Source organism: Rattus rattus, chromosome 1 (genome assembly GCF_011064425.1).
Source record: "Rattus rattus isolate New Zealand chromosome 1, Rrattus_CSIRO_v1, whole genome shotgun sequence".
Lineage (NCBI taxonomy): Eukaryota > Metazoa > Chordata > Mammalia > Rodentia > Muridae > Rattus > Rattus rattus.
This window is the reverse complement of record NC_046154.1, coordinates 79588961-79598848: the sequence shown is the minus strand read 5'-3', so window position 1 is coordinate 79598848 and position 9888 is coordinate 79588961. Positions and strand designations below refer to the sequence as shown.

Genomic DNA, 9888 nt, shown 5'->3' with positions numbered 1-9888 from the left:
GGGTTAGAAACTTCATGCGGATTTCTTAGTTACTAGTAAAGCTTGTGTGTCCTCTGAGCATAAGTGTGCCTATTTCTGTACTGTTTCTCAGTTCGAGAATTTCTATTCAGACCGTTTTATTGTAATATCTAATGTTTTTAAGATTTATTTGGTCAGCTATTATCCTCATTCTTTTATTTAATTATTTAGTTCTTTTGTTCTTTTGTTCTCTGGCTGTATTTAATATAGCTGACTAGAAGATCTTTGATATATCTGAAATGTCTTCTATATACTAGATATAAATTTTAACTTTTGATATGTATTTTCACTTGTAGGAATATTAAACTAGTCAGAATCAGGAAAAAATGAAAAAATTAATTAAACAAAAGATAGTCACCTTATTTCATGTACACATGCATACAGAATAAATTTTCATAACTGGTAAACTCCTTGTTACAATACAGATAAAAGTTCTTCAAAGAAATAAAGAAACCAGTAATAAATATTTCACATGCAGATTCAAGTACTCTTTTCTGAATATCAAGAGAATTTTTCCTATTCCTTCTTCTTTAGATCTACAGAGTAACAGCTCCAAGTTTGTAAGACTCAGAGATAAGAGATAAAAACATAAAACCCACTTTCAAAAACAAAATGGAGATATTAAAAATAATTTTCTATTAAAACAGTTTTATGAACAAACTGTAAAAGGTAAGAGCAATTAATGAGTAGCACTCATTAAGTCATAATGTGATTTTAAAGAGTACAAAAATAATAATCTGAATTTATTACTTTATAATATAACAAACACTGACACATTTATACCTATATGTCCACAGGTAAATCTTCTGAAAACATGTAAAATTTCCTGTTTGGTTAACTTTTCTAAGGACTTATTTAATGGACAACTAAAACTTACTATTGTACAAACTTATTTTTCAATTAATATAGGGTGGGTGTTCCCCTCCCCATTCTTCCCCCATTACCGCCCTCCTTGCAACAACATGTTCACTGGGGGTTCAGTCTTGGCAGGACCAAGGGCTTCCCCTTCCACCGCTGCTCTTACTAAGCTATTCATTGCTACCTATTCAGTTGGAGCCTAGGGTCAGTCTATGTATTATAGTCTTTGGGTAATGGCTTAGTCCCTGGAAGCTCTAGTTGCTTGGCATTGTTGTTCATATGGGGTCTCGAGCCCCTCAAGCTCTTTCAGTCCTTTCATTCCTTCAACGGGGGTCCCGTTCTCAGTTCAGTGGTTTAATAATGGCATTCACCTATGTATTTTCTATATTCTGGCTGTGTCTCTTAGGAGAGATCTACATCCGGTTCCTGTCGGCCTGCACTTCTTTGCTTCATCCATCTTATCTAGTTTGGTGGCTGTATATGTATGGGCCACATGTGGGGCTGACTCTTAATGAGTGTTCCTTCTGCCTCTGTTCTAAACTTTGCCTCCCTATTCCCTGCCAAGGGTATTCTTGTTCCCCTTTTAAAGAAGGAGTGAAGCATTCACATTTTGGTCATCCCTCTTGAGTTTCATGTGTTCTGTGCATCTAGGGCAATTCAAGAATTTGGGCTAATAGCCACTTATCAATGACTGCATACCATGTGTGTTTCTCTGGGATTGGGTTACCTCACTCAGGATGATATTTTCCAGTTCCATCCATTTGCCTATGAATTTCATAAAGTCATTGTTTTTGATAGCTGAGTAATATTCCATTGTGTAGATGTGCCACATTTACAGACAGTGCTTTTAATTGCTGAACCATCACTCCAGCTCCACAACTCAAAATTATATATATATACATTTAGTTTTAAATTTTTACCTACATGAAAACATTGTAATGTCATTTCCTTTGCCATTTTCTTGAAAGATGTAAATGTTTAAAAAAGTAATAATGGAGGTTGAGGATACAGGGCATTGGCATGTATTTAACATGCATGATGTTCTAAGTTCAAATTCCAACATCCTTCCTCTGAAAAACTTTTATAATTTGCATGTAAAGTGTCTTTTAAGAATGTTAATACCATGACTTCAGTATAAGGAGAACTTTGATTTCAGAGGGATTCCCCTCATGGGGCCACTAGGTATATGCTATTCTAGAACTACAACTATAAATATAACTAATATAACAATAACCATAACTATATATGTTAACATGTATGATTCATACTGCTGTTACACAGCAACATTCAAGGATCCAAAGTCCTAGTATCTCTTACATCTTCAGATGGTTCTTAAGGTTACCTAAAGATGTACCTAAAGTGACCCTTGGGAGTTGATATCTAATACTGTGTTTGGAAGCAATACATATAATTTTTCATTTAAATTACTTTAAATTAAACCATACCTCAAGGATTTGTCTAACATATAACTACATGGAAACTTAGATTCATCATCCAGTTATGTACAAAATGAACATTTTTTTTAAAATTGCCTTTCGTTGGTTATCTGAATGATATAAAAAATATGGTATAACATATATAGTAACAGCTTTGCTATGTTATTCCCATCAAGTCTCAATGAACACTCATTTAGATTTTATAAGGAGCAATAGGACTATAACACACTTGCATTTTCTATATTCAAATTGTATTCAAACATTCAAACTGAAATAAAGAACATTTTAATGAAAACATATTGACAAATAATGGATTAATTAATTATAAAACAGTTACCTAGAAAAAATTTAAAAAGTGGTGAAAAAAATCCCAACATAATTACCTATGTGAACAGTACCTGGGTAATCACCTCCTTAGGCTCACTCTTCTTCATCTACATAGTGCTGTGTAAGGGTAAGGTAGGAGAACTAAGTCGATTCAAAGGTAAGGGAAAGCTCTGCTTTTACTCAAAGTCGATCTGATCTTATGGCAGACCTGACTTTGCTGGAAATGTACGAGAAGTGTGGAAGAAGGCAAAGAGCATTCAACCTGATGCTGGAAACTGATGCTACCAATTTTGCCATTAATTAGCAAAGTGAAATTGAAGAGCTCGTTTAGCCCCTCTGGCTTCAATCCTATCTTATATAAAATAAAGAGCTAAGACCAGAATATTGCTGAAATACATTTTACATCTTCATTTTTGGTTAAAATGATTATGTAAATCACATTACAAGATGTGTCACTGAGACACAGTATATATAATGGTCCTGAGGCAAGCATCTTACAGAATGTTAGTATTCTTGCCAGAGCTTCAGAAATGGGGTGGTACTTGAATACAGATTTATTATGTGTAATTGAAAGATATTTCTTTCCTTTGATTCTCAATAAAACTAATCTTTGGGAAACTGAACTTGGTAAAAGTGGCATCTATTTTTATCTTTTATATTTTACTTTATGAGGAATGTTTTTAGGTGAGCACAGTTACACAGTGTCACTGCCACTATATTTACAAGCATCATAAAGTGCCTAGGATGTATAAAGCTCTAATCCTGAGTCTGTGGAGGAAATCAAAGAAATACAGTAATTCCCACTACTCTGGAGCAAGGGAGCTATTTTTCAGTTGTTTTGATTCTAATCAGGAGAAAGTTAATGAACAAATGGTTTTGGCATCCATCTGTAAGTCTCTACATTAAAATAATACATTATAGCAACAGTAGATTTGGAACAAAACATGTAAATTATGTCTCTAGCAATTCGAAGATATACACAAATTTGGGGGACTTGTGTTTTATGGAACATTCCACTGGAGATTATTTTTCCTAGATGTGATTGTTTCTACTTACTGATAGTACTTGGTTAACTGCACCTTATATTTTAGGTGGAAAATGTATAAAGCACCCATAATTAAACTAATGCCATCACGATTGGCAAGTTGGGCAGAGGAGGCGACAGCTAGGTGTCAGTGGCCATGGGCAAGGACCATACTCTGGGCCTGGGCTGTAGCACTTCCGACCCGATCGCTGAAGCGTACCACCTGCTCAGCCACCCTCCCCAAGCATGAGATTTTTGACCTCTATGGAGAGGAAGCCCTGAAGGGAGGTCACCCCAGTGGCTGGAGCTGTGGAGGTGCTAATGGTACCTCTTTTAGCTACACATTCCTTGGAGACCCTCATGACATGTTTGATGAGTTCTTCGGTGGCAAGAACCCATTTGATACCTATTTTGGGTAGCGCAATGGGGAAGAAGGCATGGTCATCGATGACCCATTATCTGGCTTTCCAGTGGGTAAGGGTGGCTTCAACAATGTAAACTTTGGATTTTCCCACCCTACTCAAGAGCCCACCAGAGGAAGCAAAATTCTCCAGTCACCAACGACCTTCGGGTCTCCCTTGAAGAGATCTACAGAGGCTGTACCAAGAAGATGGAAATCCCCGACAAGCGACAAGTGGCTGAACCCTGATGGAAAGAGCATTAGAAATGAAGATAAGATCCTGAAGTGAAGAGGGGCTGGAAAAAAGGGACCAAAATCACCTTTCCTAAGGAAGGGAACCAGACCTCTAACAACATTCCAGCTGACATCGTCTTTGTTTTAAAGGACAATCCACATAATATCTTCAAGAAAGCTGGTTCTGATGTCATTTATCCAGTCAGGATTAGCCTTCAGAAGGCCCTCTGTGGTTGCAGTTTCAATGTCCCTACTCTGGATGGCAGGACCATCCCTGTTGTATAAAAAGGTGTCGTCAGGCCTAGAATGCAGCAGAAAGTTCCTGGAGAAGGCTTCCCTCTCCCCAAAACACCTGAGAAGCACAGAGACTGTGTCATTGAATTTGAAGTGATCTTCCCTGAAAGGATGCCGGTCTCATCCAGAACCATCCTGGAACAGGTTCTTCCCAAGTATACCTCAAGGAATGAGCCAGAGACATTTCCAGAGCTGCAGAATTCCAGACCATTCCACTGGTTGCATACTGCAGGAGGGCCCAGGGAGGGTTTTTGCTTTGCTGAATGTTTTCCACAGAATATATTACAATCTTTCAAGGTAGCACACAGTGGTTTTTTGAGCAACAGGCAGGCTGTGGGAACAGAAGTCCTCCTGGAATGGACCCACCCTCTGTACCCCAGCTCCTGCCCAAGGGTATGGGGCAGGCCTGCAACTGGACTCTTATCCTCTGCTGTTCTTCCTTTCTGGCTGTCGTGTGACAGTGGCCCACCATCTCAGTTGCCAGGTCCTGTGCATTATTCAGTCTCTACTGTGTGAGAAGTTCTTGTTTTATTCTGTATTTTACCTCCCCAGAAGAGTCCTGTCTTGTCTTGACCATCTCAAATTGAGACCAATTCTGTAGGACTGCTAGGCCAGAATCGCAAGCAATACTTGGTTGCAGGACCACAGAGACAGCCTCCTTCCAGATTCTGGGGACTGGACAGCCAGGAGATCTCCTGTACCTCTGGCTCTCTTGAAATCAGATAACTGAGTTACAGTCATAGTACTTGCTGGTTCAGAGGTAGTCCTTGAGCACATGTGGCACTTCTCAGAAATACAGGTGATGTGTGTGTGTGTGTGTGTGTGTGTGTGTGTGTGTGTGTGTGTGTGTGTGTTTGATGGACTCTGAACTTTCTCAAGGATACAATTCTTTTGAATTTTGCACAGCCCTATATATAATCCTCCTTGCTTCTGATGAAAGGAGCACTGTGGAACATATGTAAATATGTTTTTATAATTCCATTCGAAGATGGTGTGCACTCAGATAAAAGCAGTCCCTGCCAACTACTATCTGTACAGGGTTGTGATGGAATCAGACCTGAGGAGTGAAAGTATCTGTTCTTTGGAGCTAGCCTGGTGCTCACTCAGATCATTCGACGCATTGTAAGTTGCCACTAACAACATAAGATCAAAGTGTGTGACTTGTCATTATGCAGTGTGACAGGATAAAAGACTGATGTTAAACCTCAAAAAAAAAAAAAAGAAAGAGAGAAAGAAAGAAAGAAAAAAGAAAGAAAGAAAGAAAGAAGAGGACTGGAAGTCACTGTATACATGATTAAGTTGATTTTCTATGAATATTAATCTAGAGTGTCTTTATTGTGAATTCATTGTCCAAGGTTAAGCAAATCTACATAGTCAATGTTGAATTTCAAACCATGGAGGCAAAGTCAGTTCTAAGATCATTTTAATTGTCCCACCTCATACTTAAACTAAATAAGAAATTAAGGAGCTATAGATATGTGTCATCATAGCTCTAGTTTAAAGAACATAGTATTGTTGCCGAGGACCTGAATTCAGTTCTCAGCACCCAGTCCAGTCCAGGATGTGTGTAACTCCAATATTACCTGCATACATGTACACATACCTACACAGAAAGAGAAACAAGCATATGTTAAAAGTAAAAAGAAGGTAGCAGACCACCTGCTGAAGCCTCTACTACCTCTCTGTCCCCACTTCCACTCCTTCTCTTGCAGCCTTATCCCTTCCCTTTGTCTCATCCACCAACACTATAGATACTCTTTCCTTAGCAACCCACTGGCCACATGGGCCAGGAAATCAAATTCATATACTAGACCCAGCCTACCTTCTTCATGTAGATCATCTTAGCTCCCTGCCCTTTTAATCCACCCCATTCATGCATGTCTGCTTCCAATACCTAGAAAAAAGTTCTACCATGATCCCCATGTTTACAACTTGCAGGGACGCAAAAGTATTCTATACCAGGCAGTCAACCACCACTAAGCATTCCTTAGGTCCAGAAAGGGTAATAACAAAAGAAAGACGAAAAAACCTACCACTTGGTTTTGAAAGAAAAGATCAGATATCAACACCTAAAATTACAATCATCCCTGTGGGGAGCGGGTGTGGCGGCAGTCCCAAGATGGCGCCAGGGACTGCAGCTAAGTCTCATGACTAGCACCTGACTTCCTCACACACCTGAAACTAGCCACGTCCATTGTGAGAGCTGCGCAAGCGCACCATGATGCAAGATCAGGCCACGTGACGTGGACCTATGAACTGAGATTACGCAGTCTGGACTGAGGAGGCGGAGTTGAGGGAGGATATAAGGGAGTGTGCTCGGGGGCTGAGAGGGAGAGAGAGAAAAGAAAAGTAAGATTTCTGCTTGCATGCTGTAAGGTTCCTGAATAAACTGCTTTGAGAAGAACATCGTGGTATCGCTCCTTTCGGCAGGATGAAGACGGAGACAACACATGCCAAATAAGATTCGTTAATTTCAAGCATAAAAATGCAACCAATAACATATGGAACAATAATTTCTCCAAAAGAGTTCAGTAGCCCTACTACTGGGGTAGTACTGACCTTGAGAAATGCAATACAGCTGAAGCATGAGACAAAGACTTCAAAATAGCTGAAAAAAATTAGTGGAGTAGAATGAAAAAATGTTCAAGACAAGAATGTGAAAATAGATTCAGTAAAGAAATCTCATGCTGATATAAACTGGAAATGAACTTAAGAACTCTAATAGGAATCTCAGAAGTAACTGTCACAACAGAATATAAGAAATGGAAGACAGAATCTCTGTCATTAAAAACTAGAAGAAACCCAGGTGAAAGGCATGGAAAATATTTTTGTGAATCAGAATTTGTTGAAATTCCCTTAAGCTAAAGAAGGAGGTATGTATTAAGACACAGGAAGCATATATAATATCCCAACAGACTGAGCCTTAAAATAAATTCTCCACAGAATATAAAATACATAAAAGTCAGAATAATAAATACATAAAAGAAGGAAATATTAAAAGCTAAAAGAGAAACAGACTAAGCAACACATAAAGGCAGACCGCATAGAATAGCATCTGATTTTTCAATGGGACCGTTAAACACGAGGACCTTGAAAGATTTTTTGTAGACTCTAAGAAACTACAGGTGGCAGCCAAGGCTACTATATCTAGCGAAAGTCCACCAGAAACCAAATTTAGGCAATATTTATCTACAAATCCATCTCTACAATAGACACTAGAAGAAAGACTTTAACTTAAAGAGGTTAAACACACACAAGGAGGGGGAAAATAAAAAATAATGTCAGACCAGCATTCAACAAATTTCAACAAATTCCGATTCAAAAAATATTTTCTATGCCTTTCATCCAGGTTTCTTCTAGTTTTTTTTTTTCTTTTTTTTTCAGAGCTGGGGACCAAACCCAGGGCCTTGTGCTTGCTAGACAAGCGCTCTACGACTGAGCTAAATCCCCAACCCTTCTTCTAATTTTTAATGACTGAGATTCTGCCTTCAATTTCTTATATTCTGTTAGTGACAGTTACCGTTGAGATTCCTATTAGAGTTCTTAAGTTCATTTCCAGTTTATATCAGCATGAGATTTCTTTATTGAATCTATTTCCACATTCTTGTTTTGAACATTTCTTTCATTTTACTCTACTATTCTTTTAGCTATTTTGAAGTCTTTGTCTCAGGCCTCAGCTGTATTGCATTTCTCAAGGCCAGTACTACCCCAGTACTAGGGCTGCTGAACTCTCTTGTAGAAATTATTGTTCTGTTCGTTATTGGCTGTATTTCAGACCATTTTTCAGAGGGGAAAAACAAACCCGTGTAAAAAGCAATACAAATTTGCAAATCTCCAAACATTGCTCCATATTAATTCTCAAGATCACTGGACTCAGTTTGCCAATAAAGAGATACAGATTAAGAGATTAGGTATAGGTGGGTGGTGATAGTGGCACATCTTTAATGCCATCACTCGTGAGGCAGAGGCAGGTGGATCTCTATGAGTTTGGGGCCAGCCTGGTTTATGGAATGAGTTCCAAGACAGTCAGGGCTACACAAAGAAACTCTGTCTTGAAATCAAACAATAAGATAAGAAGAGATTGAGTCCAAAACCAATATCTATTCTTCTTCTGAATCCAAGAAACACACTTTATATAAAGGATAGACATTATCTAAGGGGAAATGAATGGGAAAAAATACTCCAAGCAAATGGACCCAATAAAACAGCTTTGTATATATCTGTTAAATTCATTTGGTTCATAACCTCTATTATTTTCACTGTGTCTCTATTTAGTTACTGTTTCAATGACCTCATTATTGGTGAGAGTGGGGTGTTGAAGTCTCCCAATATTATTGTGTGGGGTTCAATGTGTGTTTTGAGCGTTAGTAAAATTTTTTTATGAATGTGGGTGCCCTTGCACTTGAGGCATATATGTTCAGAATTGAGACTTTCTCTGGGAGGATTTTCCCTTTGATGAATATGAAGTGTATACCAATCAAAATACCAAGATATGGCATAAGGAGAACATTGCTGGTGGGAGTGAAAATGTTTACAGTCACTATGGAAATTAGATAGGCAGTTTCTCAGGAAGCAGGGAATAGACCTACCTTAAGATCCAGTTATATGACTCTTGGGCATATTCCCAATAAACTCCACATCCCACTACACAGACACTTGCACTAATATATTTATTGCTACCTTATTAATAATAGACAGAAATTGGAAACAGCCAAAATGTCTATCAATAGGTGAATGGACAAAGTGTTTTAGGTACATTTAAACAATGGACTATTATTCAGCCATTGACAAAACGAAATCATTGAATTCACAGATAAATGGATGAAGTAAAAAAATTATCCTGAGTGAGGTAACCTAGAACCGCCCCTAAATAAAACACTAAATATGGTATATATTTATTTATATATGTGTAAAAGTAACTTTTATTCCCCATGTGTAGTTGTCATCCTAGAGGCTCACTGATAAATAAGCTCACCCTTTGTAGTTATTTCTGAACTATGACTTGCTGGTTCAACTTACTCAAAACTTTATCTCAAAAGTTTGAGATAAAAAAGTTTATCTCAAAGCTCCTGTCTAACTGGACTGGTTCAAACTGGCTTCTCTCAGCTTCTCACTGAATTGCTTTGCTTGAAAAACAAAACAAAACAAAACAAACAAAAAACGTCCCTCTGACTTTCTTGAGCTAAACTGCACTGTACTGACTGCACAAACTGAACTGAACAGAAATAAGTGGAACTACATTTACTCAACTGAACTCAACTGATTCTACTGAGCTTCACTGTACTGCACTCAGCTGA

At 38.2% G+C, this 9888-nt stretch overlaps 1 pseudogene; it reads left to right on the top strand.

Moving 5' to 3' along the window:
• The first annotated feature begins 3874 nt into the window (after positions 1-3874).
• On the top strand, positions 3875-5107 carry LOC116895683 (annotated as a pseudogene).
• Positions 5108-9888: the final 4781 nt, after the last annotated feature.